Here is a 17748-nt window from a genome sequence, read left to right on the forward strand (position 1 = left end):
TCTCTGGAATCATGTGCATACATTACCTCTTTTTTTTTTTTTTTTTTTTTACATTACCTCTTAAAAACCAATTAAGCAGCAGAAAGATGAAGACCACAGCCATTTTACCTTGCGATTTGAGGTTACACTGTGCGGTGGGAGGAACAGAGATGAAACTGAATAACAAAATGGATCTTGTGGAATTATGAACGTTAGAATGTTCTTGACACTTAGCGAAGTGCCTGGCCTGTTTTAGATGTCCCATAAATGTTAGCAATTATTACCCACAGATTACATAACAGAATCACACATCATTTAGTGAGGTGGGAGGTTTGATTTTGCAGGTTTAACTAGAGGAGAGTGAATTCTCCTGTTACCCCTTCTGTGTTGCACACCCAGATGGTGGAGTCTGGTGAGAGCCAGCTGTGAGTCCCGAGGGCCCAACTGTGAGGTGAGAGCTGGCGCTTGGCCTGGAGCCACATCTGGTACCCAAGTATCAGCCCAGAGGACATCAGGCCCAGAACACACCTTTCTTCTTAGGCAAATAGACCTTGCAGTAAACACCTGTCCATCTCTTAGCACTTGAAACTCCCCCAAACAAATGGGGTATGTGCCCACCTTTGAGCACAATAAGGTATGGACACCTGACCCAAGCCAAGCCAATCAGATTTCCTTCTTTGGGAATATGGAACTTGAACCAAAGGAGTCAGTTTAGCTTCCCTGTGAGGCTAACAGTGTAATCTGTACAGGTGGGAGCTGTGGATTAGAGCAGCAGAAAATTTCTGTCCTCCCTGAAGAAAAAGGAAGTCTTTTACTTTTCACGATAGAGGGTTTCCAGTTTCTGGTTCCAATCCCTTCCAGAGGCACAATTATATTATTGACTTTATTTTTCATCTGGGTTCTTAAAATTTGTGACTTTTTACCCCCTTAGGCTGGGTTAACTTGATTTCTATTTTCTGTTTTGTTTTTTTCAATGAAAACATCCAAACCAATACAGGCAGTGAAAACAGTAAATCTCAACCTCTTGACAGTAACAGAGGATCAATCGTGGGGAGAGACAGAGCCTGCCCATGGCCTTCCCAGCTCCTCCAAAGACTCACGTGCCCACAGCTGGCCTGGAGGCATAGGAATACCTCTGAGTGGGCTGCCACCTTGGGCCTCCTCTCCCATCTAACACCTTAGGCAAAATAGGATGTCCCTGGAGCAGGGGCCGGAGGCTCTCACCATGTGTTCAGAATCCTCACGAAAGCCCTGGGCTGCCAGGGCAAACCCAGGAGTTGGAATTTCCTGCTGCTCTGGCAGGAGGAGAGCTTAGAGTCAGCTTTGATTTTAAGAAAATAAATAAGTGTGCATTTTCACACATGAATTGTGGACTGAGGTTCTCAGCCACTCGATTTGTTTCATGTCAGACTTCCCTAAGTCCCTGACAGCCAAGGCAGTCAGCCTTAGCTTATGGCCCAGTGCAGACTAAGTGCCTGTCAATATTTGCTGAATTGAGCGAATGAGCAATCTTGGAAGGCAAATCTTGGAAGAGCAGGCATTGGCTCCACGAGGCCTCTGCGCTCACTGTCCTCTAAAACCGGTTGCCACAGAGCAGACGCTGCAAGACGGCCTGGGTGGTTTCTGTCTAGGCAAGCATCCCTTCCTGGCGAGCAATACCTCTGAAGCTGCCTCGCATCTCGGGGCTTCATGCCCATCTTTTGAATTTTCAAGTGCCCCAAGCTATTGTGAATGCATTCTATGTTTATATTCCAAGCAACTTGAATCTGTGCCTAGCAAAAATGCAAGTTGGAAAGTTAATTCATTCCTTTATGTCAAGGTAATTGCAATTTCACCCTAATCCTCTCTTGTCAAAGACGTTTCTACAATGCAGGGAGTTATCTTTTACAAGAGACACTTCAAGGTGATTTAATAACAGCACTTGCTATGAGTCACATTTTCCCTGTAGTCATCCACTCTTTGGCTTGGGAGAATAGAGTTTCAAGTATAGAAGAGAAAAGGCATTTGGCTAGGCTCAGAACCCACTTACACACTCTCAGCCAAATGCACACCTTTGAGACAGAACACCCTAATGAGTGCTTGTAACTAAGGTGCTAAACAGATCTTTCAAAGCAATGCCATTTTTGTTTGTTTGCTTTAGGGCAACTGCTATTCATGCAGGGCTCTGAAACGTCTTAAGACATTTAGGAGTTTGACAACTGTGAACAAAGGGAAAATTCAATATTGAGATCAATCATTAATTCAAAAAATATTTTGAGTTTGGATTCAAGTGCACACATGGTTTGCCTGCTAGCTGCCCTCACCCAGGTTACAGTCTACTGAGTAGCTTCCTCGTTCTCACTCTCCTTCTCTCAATTGGAATACTAGGAATTTGTGTCCTAGAAATCCTCCTTTTTCTTTTTTTTTCATTTTTTACCCTAGCTTCCTAGTAAAAGGAATAGGAGTAGATTTCTCTGATCTACCAATTTTTCCCCTGCAGGGTGAAGGAAAACTTCCATGTGCTGTTTGCTTCCTACTTCTCATCTCACACTAACTCATACCAAAAGGCAGAGAAAGAGCACTGGCTGCATTGTGGCTAAGGACGAGGTGATCTGAGTCTAAAAAGCCAGCAGGTGGCCCCATCTTGAAGACTTCTTGGCCCCAGAGAGGTCAAGTCTTCTCCCCGCAGCCCTGCCTCTAGAGCTCTCATCTGATGGTAACATCTAGCCCTGAGAAATTCCAGCTGAAAAAGAGAACTCTCAGTATAAACTATCTTCAAAAGACTAACCATAATGTCTCCCAGAAAAGTATACACAATACACTTTTAAATCAAGACGAGACAATTAGGACAGGAGGACCCCTTTGCCAAGTGGCACCTACTCCCACCTCCAGTTGGAATTCCCTGGGCAAGCCGGCACTGGCGTTACTTGCTGGAGGCAGATTCCTACCCATACTTACAAAAACCCAAACTGGCTACTCCTCATGGAGTTCTCAGCGTGTCTCTTTCAACTGGATTTCTAAAACAAGGAACAATGTAATTGGCAGGTAACGACAGGTTAACAGGATTGTCTCAACAAGGTACTGGTGCATTTTCAGTTGACTTTCACTGGCCAGGATGTTCCACACAGAAGGAAACCAACCTGTCTGAGCCACGGGAAGAGATGCCAAAACACCAGAGAGCTGTAACCCAGACTAAAAGAGTCAGGCTTGTGTCTTAATGAGGGGGAAAGGCTACTTACTCATGCTTGTGTGATGTCATACTTTGAATATGATAAGTTAAGATATAAAATTACTTGGGAGTTTAGCCGCCTTGAAACATTTGTGAAATGAAACAGGACAGAGGTGAATTAAATGGTGGAAGGCTTTAACTGTCCATGCCACACTTTCAAAACTTAGAAAAACAAAAGAGCAACAGCAGCTGTCTCTGTGCTGACAATCATTTCTTCTCCCAGAAATTGACTTTGCATGGTTGAACTGATTCCTTTGCCTTAATTGACAATCTAAACTATCAGCAGAGTACCCTTATGTCCAGGAGAGATTCCTGAGAAAATAGAGCAGAACCTTTGAACCGGGGCTCCTTACCCCACCCCCTGCAGGTCTGAGTGTCTGAGTCTCTCTCCAAGGGGCCCATCATGTCACCAGCCACAGCCCTGCGTGGAGCAGCTCCCCACCCTTGCCTTCCATAAGTTGCATAACTCTCTCCCTGATGACCTTCGTATGAGCTAATGACCCCACCTGAAAGGCATAGACACTCCTTCTGTGATTTCAAGACAGAGACTTAAGCTGCCATAACCACAGAGGGTTTAGTTAAAGCCCAACTAAATCTCTAGGTGTGGGGCCCTGGGTTCTCTCCAGGACTGAGAACCACTGATTTACACTAAAACAGCTGTCTTGGGACTTTCCTGGTGGTCCAGGGGCTAAGACATCACACTCCCAGTGCAGAGGGCCTGGGTTCCATCCCTGGTCAGGGCACTAGATCCCACATGCCGTAGCTAAGAGTTTATATGCCACAACTGAAAGATCCCGCCTGCTGTTGTGATGATTGAATGTCCCGTGTGCCATAACTAAGACCCAGTGTAGCCAAATAATAAAATATTTAAGAAAGCAACTGTCTTTCTTGACCAAAATATGTGGGCCAATAATACACCCTGTCTTCCTGACAAATAATACAAGTAAGTGCTTTGGCAGGGTCTTTCTGTCTTCCCCAGGGTTGGTGACAAGACAGATGGAGAAGGATGGTTGTGGGGTAGGAACACAGTGGTGCCAGGAGCCAGACGTGTGACTCCCAAAGCAGATGTCAGTGCCCTAAAGTGATCGAAAGGGAAGAGCTAAAGGGAGATCTTCACTATGAGATAGGGTGAGGAGCCCCAAAAGGAAGCCCAGGCAGTGCTAAAGGGGGCCACAGAGTAGGGCTGTCAGCAGGGAAGGGCAGTGACGGTTTATAGCCAGAAGGAAGTCAACTTCCACAGTGCACACCCAGTGGGATGGCCGTAAGCATGGACCTGCAGCCCTGGGTACTCCTCTCCTCAGCTCACCGGGTGCTTAAGGTCTTCAGTGGCTATCGTTAGTTTCTGCATATGAGAGGCAACTTGGAAGGGGATGTGGGTTTTAGTTCAGATCAGCAAAATATGTGTATACTTGCTGGGCATCAGGTCCGAGGGTTTCAAAACACTGGCCATTGATACAATTCAGTGATAAGAGAGTTAAAAATCTAAGCCACTCTGGAAAACCCACATGAATCAGTCACTGAATTACGATTTTCCAAAGCAACAGAACCAATAGGATATCTACAGACATGTAAGAGGAGATTTATCATAGGCATGGGCTAATGTAACACTGAAGGCCAAGATATGCTACCATATACTGTCTGCAACCTGGAGAAGCAGGAAAGCCAGTGGGCTAATTCTGACTGGGTCTAAAGACCTGAGACCCAAGAGCGCCAGTGTTTCTGGGAAGAAGAGAAGTGTCTCAGCTCTAAGAAGAGAGAGAATTTGGCTTTCTCATGACTTTCTGTTCTGTTTGGGTCCTCAGTGGATTAGATGATGTCTGTCCACCTGCTAAGCTACCTGTGATCATTGGCACTCCACTGGGACTCTGGCCATGACAACCTGTTTGCTTTAACCCAACCACACTACTGCCCCAAGGATGATCCATGACATTTGGAATGTCTTACTCTAACAACTTTAGAGTAACCAATCCCATTTTTTTTTTTCTACACTGCACAAACCTTAAAACTATTCCCTTAATAAATCATGTTGGGTCTCTGTTACTGGGTCCTATATTCTCTCTCCAAGTTCAGGAGCCCAGAACTGAGTCTTAGTTGCATATTAGAATCATCCAAGAAGCTTGAAAAAAGGTTAGTGCCTGGTTCCCCATTACTCAAGATTCTGATTTAATTGTTCTGAGGTGGGACAACGATGATAGTATTTTTTTTTTTAACCTTTGCTAGGCTTCTTAATATTTCAGCCAACTTCTGATCATTGTTTTTAGTGAATGGGCACTTATAACCAACCTCCCTGCCTGATTAAATGTAGCACCTATATTTCCTCCTTGACACTGTTCAGCAATTAGCCATCTCCAGGTTCCTAAGTGGAAATCTAAAGATTACAGTGGCCTTCTTGGCTCATTGGAAGCCTGATATTTTTAATGAAACTAAAATATACCAACTCTTCTTGGTGAATTTATTCTAAGAGGTTTATAAGAATTCCCCATAACAGTGAAGGTTGGTAGTGTAGAGTTTATTGACTCTCGTAGCAGGAGGGTGTTTGTGGAATAGAGTTCTCCTTGAAATCTTCCAAACTTCTTCCTACTATCTCTGTATTTAATGGCCTTTAAAGTACTGACATGGAGGCAACCTGAATTCTCAATCCAACTTTAATCCAAAAGTCTTCTTCATCAACAATGTTTTTATCAACTGCAGAAAAATCTACTCCCCAATTCTGCCCCATTTCTCTTCATCTTACAAATAAAAGAATAAACTAGTTGACTGACCCGCTTGAATCTTCTTATCTTGAGGAATTTTTAAGCAAATGCTTATGTTACAGGTTAGGGAAAGAAATGGTGAGGACTGAATTCACTTTAGGCTCCCTTGTAGTTTCTCAGTGAACTTCAAATATGTGTCATCTCTTGATACTTATGTTTAATCCTCATTAGGAAAGCAGGAAGGGGAGTTCTCCACCCTGCAGGAATTTCTCAAGTCTCTTTCAACCCAGTCAAAACACCAGGTCCTAGTTCTGAGATACTTTTCAGACTGCTATGCCTCCTGGATTTTCACTACATTTTATCTGCATTGCTACAAAATTCATTATCATGGTTTCATTAGCTGGGTTTGTTTCCTGTTTCTCTCCCATGAGGTCCTTCAGAGCTGAGGCTGCATCGTTTCTTCTAAATATATCCAATCTGACACAGGCGGTACTTAAGTGTGTGGCCATAAAGATGACCCAACAAATGAAGAGTCAGTTCCCCCCAAAGCTGGCTGAAAGTGGTCTAGTTGGAGGACAAGAGAGAAAGGTCAGGACCGTGGGTGCCCTAGCAGGGCCTGGGCTGCAGAGATTTATTGCTAAGTCTTCTGCTTTTGCCTCCATTTGTCCACTGTTGTTTTGCCAATCAATATCATTTGTTGTTGAATAACATTCATTTATACATTATTTAGTAGGGGCAATCAGTCAAAGTCCCCACAATTGTGGCCCAGCTTTTTAAACTTGCCTCTTATCTGTAAACACATTTCCTGAGCTGCTCTATCTTTTCATCTTGTCTAGGTGATCTATAGCAATATCCCCGAACCTGCCTATTTTCTTTTTAATCCCCTGATGGATTATAAATAGCCCGCTCTCAACCTTCCCAAAGCTTTGAAGGCAAATTCCGGCTTCCTAAATTACTATCAACCTCTTGCTCCACACTCAGACCCCTTCAGGAGACTGCACTCCTTCTCCAGGACAGACACTCAAAGCCTCCTACACTTCTCTACCCCCGGGCTGAAGTAATGCTACAGCAACTACCAATGTGTGGAAAGAAAGCATGTGAAAGAGAACAGTGAGTAAGAGGAAAGACAGAGCCGCAAGAATAGATGTGAGGGAAATCCAAGGAATACAGACATGAGGCCAGGAAGGCAGAAATGAAGAGAGGTCACCCGGAAGAGCCTGCGCTTGCTCTCTTTGACATTAAGGCACCGCACTTGTGGTAAAACACCCAAGTTAGTCCAACCCACTCTGATGTCAATGCCATTATAGGAGGCAAGATGGCCTGGAAAGAACTCAACTGTCTGCCTTATGGATCCTTTTTGCTCTCTGCACAGAGAAAAAGAGCCCCATTAACCACCTTCCTAGATTTCAGGCAAGTGCCTCCATCAAGGCACATTGTGGGGTTTGAGACCACAGTTATTTGTTTTAATTGGAGGATAATTGTTTTACAATGTTGTGTTGGTTTCCACCATACAGAAACATGAATCAGTCACAATTATAGATATCTATAGGTCCTCTCTCTCTTGAGCCTCCCTCCCTGCTTCCATGCCACCCCTCTAGGTCGTCACAGAGCACCATGCTGGGCTCCCTGTGTTACAGAGCTTTCAATTCACTTTAATGAACACCTCAGGATATTCACTTACAACAGGACCAAGCTTTCAAGACACCCTTCAATCCCTGCTTGTAAAAGCCACTCACAGGGCAAAGTGGAATCTTCTCTTCCCCAGCGCAAACCTCTTGAGCAACCTCTATGTTGCTGCTTCTCAGTACAAGCTCATTCAACTAGAATGTAGCTGCAAAAGGGGATAATTTTTTGTTCCCTCTGAACCCTCACAGTCTAGAACAGTGTTCTGAATGAAACATTCCTGAATAAATAAATTAAGATATTATTCTTCCCTCCATTTTACAGTTGAGATAAGAAAGAGTTTAGGGTGACTGATTTTAACTTGTCTAGGTCATTAAGCCAATACATGACAGAGCTGCACGAATAGTAGTAGGGCTTATCAACCTCCCTCCCCAAGCTCAACGGGACTCTGTGGGAAACATTTTTGCCAGGATCATACAACTGGGGATTCAGTCCAGTTCAGTCACTCAGTCATGTCTGACTGTTTGTGACCCATGAACCACAGCACGCCAGGCCTCCCTGTCCATCACCAACTCCCGGAGTCTACCCAAACTCATGTCCATTGAGTCAGTGATGCCATCCAACCATCTCATCCTCTGTCATCCCCTTCTCCTCCTGCCCTCAATCTCTCCCAGCATCAGGGTCTTTTCAAATGAGTCAGCTCTTCGCATCAGGTGGCCCAAGTATTGGAGTTTCAGCTTCAACATCAGTCGTTCCAATGAACACCCAGAACTGATTTCCTTTAGGATGGACTAGTTGGATCTCCTTGCAGTCCAAGAGACTCTCAAGAGTCTTCTCCAACACCACAGTTCAAAAGCATCAATTCTTTGGCTCTCAGCTTTCTTTATAGTCCAACTCTCACATCCAACCATGACTACTGGAAAAACCATAGCCTTGACTAGATGGATCTTTGTTGACATTCGATAGATGTTTAGTAAACAAATTAACATCACTGGAAAAGAAAGTTTAGATTTTCCTAGGAAAATATTGGATACTGGTCGTCTTGTCCAGGCCAGCCAATTACATCCACCTCCATGAAAATGATGGTGACCATTTGAGAAATTTGGTTGGGGGCCATAGAAGTTAATCACATTTGAGAAGAAAGTCATAATCCTAACGGAAAGTTTGAAAAACAAAATATATAACTAGTAGAATGGAACCTCCTTGATAACAAGAGAGAAACCCAGAGCAGAATCTGTCATGTTAGTTCTGCCCAGGAATACACAGGGATGGGATGTGAGTTCCACAAGTCAAGCTGGGAGGTGGGCTGCTTTCCAACTACTAAAAACATTCCAGAAGGAAAGACAAATGGCCATGACTTAGAAAGCAGAAAGTTGAGTTGGTGAAGCATAAACAGGCAGTCTACGGAAATCCAAGCTGACACCTTCTAATATATATATCTTTTCTTTCTCTGTTCCCCCTGTGCAGGCTTCAGAGTTTTGCCACATTTCTTCTCAGGGGAGGAGGATGGAGACCAGCTAAGGAACAAAAATTCCTTCTCTGTTTCCTTGAGTCTGTCCAGGGTCTGGGATATCAGGAAGTGCCTTTAAGTTCACAGCTCTTTCAGGTCAAGAAATAACATTACTCCTTATCCACTACCAAGCTCCATCTGAGAGGACGGTTAGTGCCCCAAATGAGGACTCACCCAGCTGGCAGCTCCAGATTCCTTTTATTGGCATGACAACAGAAGGAATCTCTCCTTAAGTGTCAGTTGGACCTAGTGACTTGCTTCTCATGAACAGAATATAGAAAAAGGTAATGGATGTCACTTCCATGAATAGATTTATAAAAACTATGACTTCCATCTTGCTAGCAGACTCTCGGCTTGCTGGCTTCTCTCTGCAAGCTGTCAGCTGGAGAAGCTCACATAGCCAGAAACTGAGAGTGTCCTCCAGCCAACAGCCAACAAGGAACTGAGGCCCACAGTCCAACAGCCTGTGAGGAATTGTTGAATCCTGCCAACAACCACTAAATGAACTTGGAAGCACATCATACCAAATTGGAGCCTTGAGATGACTATAGCCTAGCCAGCCAGCAGCTTGACTGCAGCTCTTTGAGAGGCCCTGAGCCAGAGGACCCAACTAAACCAGGCCTAGACTCCACAGTAACTGTGAGATTAAAAAATATGTGGTGTTTGAAGCTGCTAAATGTAGGGGTAATTTGTTATGTGGCAACAAATAACTAATACAAGGGTAGCAAAAACATGAGATGCATTTTGTAGAGGTTCATGAGAACACAGAAGTTTGGGGTCAGGGGATACTTAATAGTATACTGTTAAGTATACTGTGGAGGGGAAGAGTAGGGGACCCTAGCTAATAATGCAAAGCTGGCCTTGCTACTCCTACCCACTACAGCTGCCCATTTATCTGGTGGGTGAAGCCCAAGTTTGTTAGTCTGGCAACAAGGATGGCCATCATGTGGCCTCTGCCTACTTGGCCAGTTTTATCTCTTGCTTTCCCCCTATCTGTAGCCTATCTTTCAGTCAAACTGAATTAGATGTAATTGTCCTCAGTACTTTCCCCTTTGTCCATACTGGGCTCTCTTCCTGGAATGACTTCCTGTACCAGATGTTACATGCCTCTTGGGTTCTCTGTGCAACTCCATGCAAACCCCCATACCTGGCCCTATGGTGACTCCCTCATTGCCATGCCTGCAACTTCTGTTTTTCTTGTCTGGTATTCCATCTAGCTCTAAGCCCTGAGCCTCTTCTTTGAACTGGTATCCTCCAAGTTACTCAAAGTCTGGAAAATCCCTCAGTCAGCAGCCAATGAAAGAATAACCATGGGGTGGACCTTCTAGGAAGATGAACAATTATTTATTGGCTAAATTATAATTTCTATCATGCTACTGAATACAGATACCTGACACCTTTAAATCAGTGGCATCTTATCTTGTGGATGCCTTCCATCTTGAAGAAAGAGAAAAATTGATGACTTAGTTTGTCAAAAATTTTGCTTCCATAAAAACGAACTTATTGTCCTGAAGGATTTCAAAGCAAGATCAATAATGACCAATAATGACTCTTGGAGAAAAATCTTTGAATTCTATGAAAGTAGGATGACTTGGAAAAAAAATACTACTCCTCCTCAGTCAACTTACTGGGAATCACCATCATCTTTGGTCCACAGAAAACATCCAAAACCTAAGTGGACATCTCTGTTCCTTTAGGTCATAAGTCAACACTGTAGTCAAATCTATGGAGATTCCACATGGCAAGTGACTTTTGAGCTTTTATAAGTTGGTGAGGTATGAGGACACCATCAGTGGGCTGGGGACTCAACTATGTAAATGTGCCGGAAATCCACCTTTGAGGACAATTGGATGATTCTGTACAAAAATTCTGGAGCCTGAACATCCATACCATAGATCATATTGAGGCTAAATAACATAGTTACAAAGGAGAAAGCTACATCATTTCAGGGAAACAATTTTTCCACCTTGGTTACCGAGTTAAAGACTTGAGGAAATAATCCATTTACTGAAAGGCAAAACTAAAACAAGAAGAAACAGTGATCTTCTTATGCTAGAATTGCTAACAAATTGGATCGTATAAAAGAAACTAAAAATGTGTGCCTGGTGTAGGAAACAATCAAGAAACACTCAATATTTCAGGGCCAACATGTTGTCTCCATCAGAGGAAATTTGATTGGTGCCTTCTTAAGTACATCTGCTTTATTTACACCCAGATATGATTTGCCTCATTCCTGTGCATGGTACTTTAGAGGGGTGGTCCCCGACCTTTTTGGCATCAGCGACTGCTTTTGCAGAAGACAGTTTTCCCACAGACCAGAGGGTGGGAGAGGGATAGTTTTGGGATGATTCAAGTGTGTTACATTCACTGTGCAATTTATTTCTATTATTTTTACATCATTTCTATTATTATTTTATTTCTATTATGATTTCTGTTATTTTTACATCAGCTCCACCTCAGATCATCGGGCATTAGACCCCAGAGGCTGGGGATCCCTACTGTAGGACATCCCTCCCTCTTTCTTGCTGTGAACCTATCAGATGACCTAACAAGGAAATGCTACATCACTGTCCAGACAGCCATCAACAGAGTAGAAAATGCAAGGAGAATCAGTTAAGCAAACTAGCCCATTCTACTTGGGAAATGCCCCATTTTTGGTATGCCACCAAACCAAGACCAGGAATACTGGCCACAAGGGCAAATCAGCCAAATGCAGGGAACTGAGAGTGGATTTGCGGGCTGGATTATAAATCAGTGGAAGTAAAGGCACAACTTTAAGTTCTTGGCCTCAGGCTCCTAAGTAGCTCCACAGTGTTTCCTACAATTTCCAGGTAAGAGTCACCTAGAGAATTTGTTAAACCTATAGCTTTTAGCTGCAGCCCCGAGTCTGGATCGGGGGTAGAGATGCATTCCAGAAATCTGTACCTGGAACAAGTGTCTGATGAGCACTGGGGATACCTGGGAAACAGAATCGTGATAGCTGAAGGTGCCAGAAGATTGTTGCTAGGATTGTAGCCTCCAAACCTGGCTGCCTGTTAGAAACTTTAATGATCAGGACCTGTGGCCCCTATTCTAGCAATCTCTGGCAGTGGGAACCAGGACTTTAATTTTTTACACTCCTATATGATCAGGACCTGTGGCCCCTATTCTAGCAATCTCTGGCAGTGGGAACCAGGACTTTAATTTTTTACACTCCTATCCTGGCTGCACGTTAGAATAATCTAGGGAGCATTTGAAATTACCGATATCCCAGGCTTCATGCAAATGAATTAAATCAGAGCCTCTGGAAAAGAAATGACTTGTAAAAGCTCCCTGGGTGATGCTGATAAAACCAGACCACAGCTCAGCATATGGGAATCACTGGGGTAGATGGTGTAGGATGATGCTGACGTCATTAGGTTCTCATCTTTATTAAACAAAACAGCAGTGAGGAGTAACTACACACGGGCCGGGAGGCAGCAGTGCCGGGCTGGTTCCTTTGTTCTGTTAGTGCCCCAGCCTGCTTCCTGAGCATTGTTTGAACTGTTTATTATGCTGGGCAAGAGTGAGGGCAAAAGGAGAAGGGGGTAACAGTTGATGAGATGGTTGGATGGCATCACTGACTCCATGGACATGAGGTTGAGCAAACTCCGGAAGACAGTGAAGGACAGGGAAGCCTGGTGTGCTGCAGTCCATGGGGTCACAAAGAGTTAGACACAACTTCACGACTGAACAACAAATTTACTCTAGGCCATTCTTTAAAAAGGTTGGGAAACTCAGATCAGACTAAGAAGTGTGCCATTAGCAATGGGAGTGAGAAGGCTGGGAGCCCAGAGAGGCTGTTTGGTCTGTCTGCCAGTTAAGGATTTCCATATTGCTTCAAACAAGTCCTAACCACATGATGACCTTGTTGCTCAGGAGGGAACAGTCTCTGTCCCAGCGAAGTGGGAGGGAAATTCTGTAGCCATCACGGCTACCTTTTCACAAGCTCCTAAGGAGACTGGTTGGCACATGGTAGATACTCAATAAATATCTGTTGAATCAGACTGAATTTCCATCACCACAGCCAGAACCTTAAATAACCTTTCAAGATGGTTCACTGTGGATTTTTTGAAAATTGCTACCACAGTCATCATCACAAAGTATGATGCCATCAACTATTAGAACTGGAGGCAAAATTACTTTCATTTTTAATGTGGGATGGACAAATTCTACTTAGTTGCCTAAGTAGAAGTTTATTTCCTTAAACTTCCAGAAGGATAGGGATTTCAATACTGGCATCTTCCCACTGTGGAGGGCACAGTAATTGCCCCCCAAAGATGACCACATCCTAATACCTAAAACCTGTGATATATTACCTTACATGGTAAAGGGGCAAGTTTGATTATGATTAGCAAAGAATCTTGAAATGGGAAAATAATCCTGGATTCTCTGGATGGTCCAAAGGTAATTACAAGAATTCATAAAAGACGGAAGGAGGAGGCAGAAGTAAAAGTCAGGGAGATGTTTTAAAAAGCTACACTGCTGACATTGAAGATGGAGGAAGGGACATGAGCCAAGAAATGCAGGCAGTCTCTAGAAACTGGAGAAAGGCAAGGAAACTGATTCTCTCCTGGAATCTCTGAAAGATTTTGTATAGCCCTGCCGACATTCTGAGTTTAGCCTGTGCTCAGTCACTTCAGTTGTGTCTGACTCTTTGCAGCCCCTTGGACCATAGTCCACCAGGCTCCTCTGTCCATGGGATTCTCCAGGCAAGAATACTGGAGTGGGTAGGTGTTGCCTACAGGAATGGCAGGTATTGCCATTTCCTCCTCCAGGGGATCTTCCCAACCCAGGGATCAAACCCGCCTCTCCTATGTCTCCTGCACTGCACACAGATTCTAAGTTTGCTTTAAGAAACTAAGTTTGTCATAATTTATTATAGCAGCAATAGAAAATTAACACATCACATAATTAAGAGAAAAAAGAATATAGGGTATAGTAGTCACTAAAGTGGCATTTCTTTGCCTTGCAACATAGCAAAGGGCTATATGGGGGTCCTCTACAAAGCGATATGGCCAAGCACATCCCATCAAAACTGTGGTATGGCTTTTAAGAGTACAATACTGAAATAAGAGTCCCAAAGATGCTTGCTATAAATCAGATCACAGGATTATAACAGTTCAACATGGTATACATACCTGTTTTCAAAAATGAAAGGAGTAATATCACCCTAAGGTCTATATGAAACTGAGCAGAATGTCTGTCTAACCAAGGTCACAACCTTGGCTTATTCCAGATGAAATTGCCAATATTATTGAGAGGATGGTCACCCAACCAAACACATTTTACCAAAATAGTAAGCTACAGGTGCCTTAAGATGGCAATGATGTTAACAGTGTACAATAATCCCCCTTCAGAAGGTGTTATGCAGTCATGTTTGAAAGGACAGGCTCTCTCTCTGTCCTCCTAAGACCCTGGGCTTCCTACGACTGGAAAGTTTGTAGCCACACAAGGGGGAAACCAAATGGGCTCGGAAAGGGGTTGAACCTATGACCTCAGTTCACCAACATTATCTCCACCAAACCAGCTCACCAAGGGAAAAGATGTTCAATTCCATTTAAGGTGACCCAGCCCTGAGGCTAACAAGAAACCTGAATACTGTATCCTATTACCTCTGCCTCCTTTTCTTTTCCAAGGGCTGAAAACAGCTACGAAAGCAGCAGTTGGTTGTGTAACTGATAATTGTTTTGCAAGAACGTGCATGTGAGGATGGCCAATGCTCATGGCTGTTTGAACCATGGGCACATCACAATAGGTGGACAACTAGAATAAAGACACTTGAGGCTGAAAGCAAACAGCAACAAGGTCCTGCTATGTGTTGGCAAAATTCTCAACCACAAGAGAGAATCAGAAGCTCTCATCAGACTCCAACAGCAGAATCACAGTAAAAATAACTCCGTTGCATGCGAAGTGCTCTTACAAGTATCTCATCTCCGTAACAACCTTAAAACAGATGTACATTCTTATTCCCATCTCACAGATGAGAAAACCAAGTGTCAAGAAAGGTTTAAGGGTTTAAGGGTTTAAGGACTAGGAGTGGCAGCTCTGGGATTCAAAACCAAGCCTTCTGACTCCAGCATCTGTGGTTTTTGTCCCCATAATACACTACCTTTAAAACAGTAGCAGAATAAGGGAATTTTGGAGAAAGAGGCAGTAGAGAGTGACAATGTAGCAACCCCCTTGCAGGCCAAGAGGTTTATTTACAGTCATTCATTCATTTGATGTTTTTGGAGTCTTTGTTCTGTCTCTACCAGGAATTATACCTGTGCAACCCGGAACCACTAAAACATCAAAGGATATTACATGGCAGGGCATGGAGGCAGAGTAGAGAGCAGCGAAATTTCAGAACACACTCCAACAATGAGCAGGGAGAGGGTGTCAAGCCCCAGGAAGCAGCAGCAGGAGGCAGAGTGACTCAGCAGGTGGCAATGAAGAGGTGACATTTTGTGCAAAGGTGGCAAATATCCTGTGTGGAAAAACACCACAACCTCAACATGCAATAGGCTCTGGGAACAGGGCCACGGACCCAACATGTTGGGTCCATACACATACCTGTATGATGCCTGTATTGTAGAAAGGACTGATCGTCTACAGCCTATTTACCTATTCAAATGATAGGCTCTGGTGCAGGGTGGGTCAGGGGGCGGCGGTTGATGATGAGGGATGGCCCAGGGGCCACTTCAACACCCGTAGATCTTCAGCAACATTGAAAATGCCCTTTCTACCCTGGATCCTAAGGGCCTGCCCCTACCTTGAGGGGGGTGCTCTTCTGTTACCATACATAACCCAACCACTCTTTATCATGTACGGACAGAAATCTGAGGGTAGAAGCAGAAATCTGAGGGTAAATTTTCAGTTCTCCATGTCCAATAGTGCATTCCTTGGAAATACGATGCCCTACATATCCTAGTTTGCCAAAGACAACCCACTTTACTCACATTGTCCTGGGATAATTCTCCAATGTTCCAGTTTGGATGGTACGTGGTCACCTAACCCAGAAAACAATTTCTGGGGATATTAACAGCTCTACTGTCCTTCTGTGACCCTGCAGCATCCCAACTTGAGGTTGTAAGCCTTGAATGAAATATAGTATAAAATTATGTTGATCAAGGAACTTTAAATCAAAACATCTGTTACTGTCTTCTGCAACTCCTGTTGTTACATACAACATAAGAAATAGTGTTCAAGTTAAACCAGTTTGGTGGTGGTTGGCAGAATATATGACTTCCCAGAGATTTACTAGAGGAGTGTGTGATGAATTTCCAAGAGGGTCAGACGCTGGGCAGTCTTCCCAAACTCGCTTTAACACAAAACCTTTTTTCATCAAATGTCAAAAGAGGTCAATGTTTTACAAAATACTCCCACATTTTCACTCAACAAATACAGGTACCTAGTTTGTCCAGGAATTGTTCTAGGTCCTGGAGTCAGCAGGCTAACAAGACAAAGCCTTTGTCTTCATCAGGCTTACATTTCAGTTGGGGGAGGGGAGGGGCGGATAGGAAATAAACCTGTAAACAAGCATATATTATAATGTGGAAAACAATGATCTATTCCCCCAGTGATGGATATTCTAAATAAAGACCACAACAGTCAATCAATTCTGAGGAATATTCACGAAGCAACCTGTCTTCAGACAAAGATCTGTGTCCGTCAAAAGCCATGAATCCACTGGCACCTTGTTTTCTGAGTAGAAGTCTCCCGAAACAAGTCTCCCCCTTCGAACTGAGTGCACTTCCTTTGTCATTAATATATGTGTGCCTTTGGGGGGAGTCCATCTGCCTTTGGCTTTTGTCCGTGGACCAGATTCATAACATGTGCTTTTAATACTCTTTCGTGTCCTATCTAGACTGAGGTATTATTTAAAATAGCATCCCTTTCCAAAGAAACGTGTATAGTTGCCTAGCACCCAGGGGATAAATGAGAACAAATGGAGAGTTACTGCATTTTATGCCATACATCCCATCCCCTAGAGCTGGGACACGGGACAAGGAGGTGCTTTAAAACACCCGCGCACACGCACAAACCTCCTACCCTTTGATTCTGTGCAGAACAGGGACTCATATTTAAATGAATAAGCTAAAACTTTCCCTCCTGGAACAAAGCAAAAGGAAAGCCCCTTTATGTTGCAGGGGCTATAGATGCCAGGGGCTGAGCCTGTCCCAAAGCTTCCCTCCGCTGCTCAAAAACTAAGCCAGCTTGCTGCATTTAGCACTTCTCCCCAGACCACCCACCCAGACACGGATACACAAACCACATGTGTGAGGAATGCTGTTCGGCTAGGAAATCGGTATCAGTATTTCAGCCTTATTACTTGCACAGGCGGCCCTTTTAGTGCGACTCATTTGTTTTATCTTTTCAATAGCTTTGATTATTTTCTTTTAATGGCCTGGATTTATCCTTTTCTACCCTTTTGAAACTTCAGAGCTCCACAGTGGGGGCCACATGTGCTGGGAGACATGTTACGAGGCAGAAGGAGCAAATTGCTTTGCCTTCTCACACCACCATCTCTCTGTTCCCTGTGGCCACCTCTTCCGTGCACATGATCCCAACGCCCTTAGTTATTATCAACGAGGACTCAGGAGCCTTCTCATTCCAGCAGTAGATTATTTTTGTACGGCTATAGGGCCCAGTTATAATTAATGGAGTGTTTTCTCGTTTGTGCCTTGTATGTCTCTCCCTAGTGCTTGGGAACCACACTGGTTACCCTTCTCTAA

This window comes from Cervus canadensis, chromosome 14 (genome assembly GCF_019320065.1).
Source record: "Cervus canadensis isolate Bull #8, Minnesota chromosome 14, ASM1932006v1, whole genome shotgun sequence".
In the NCBI taxonomy this organism is placed as follows: Eukaryota; Metazoa; Chordata; class Mammalia; order Artiodactyla; family Cervidae; genus Cervus; species Cervus canadensis.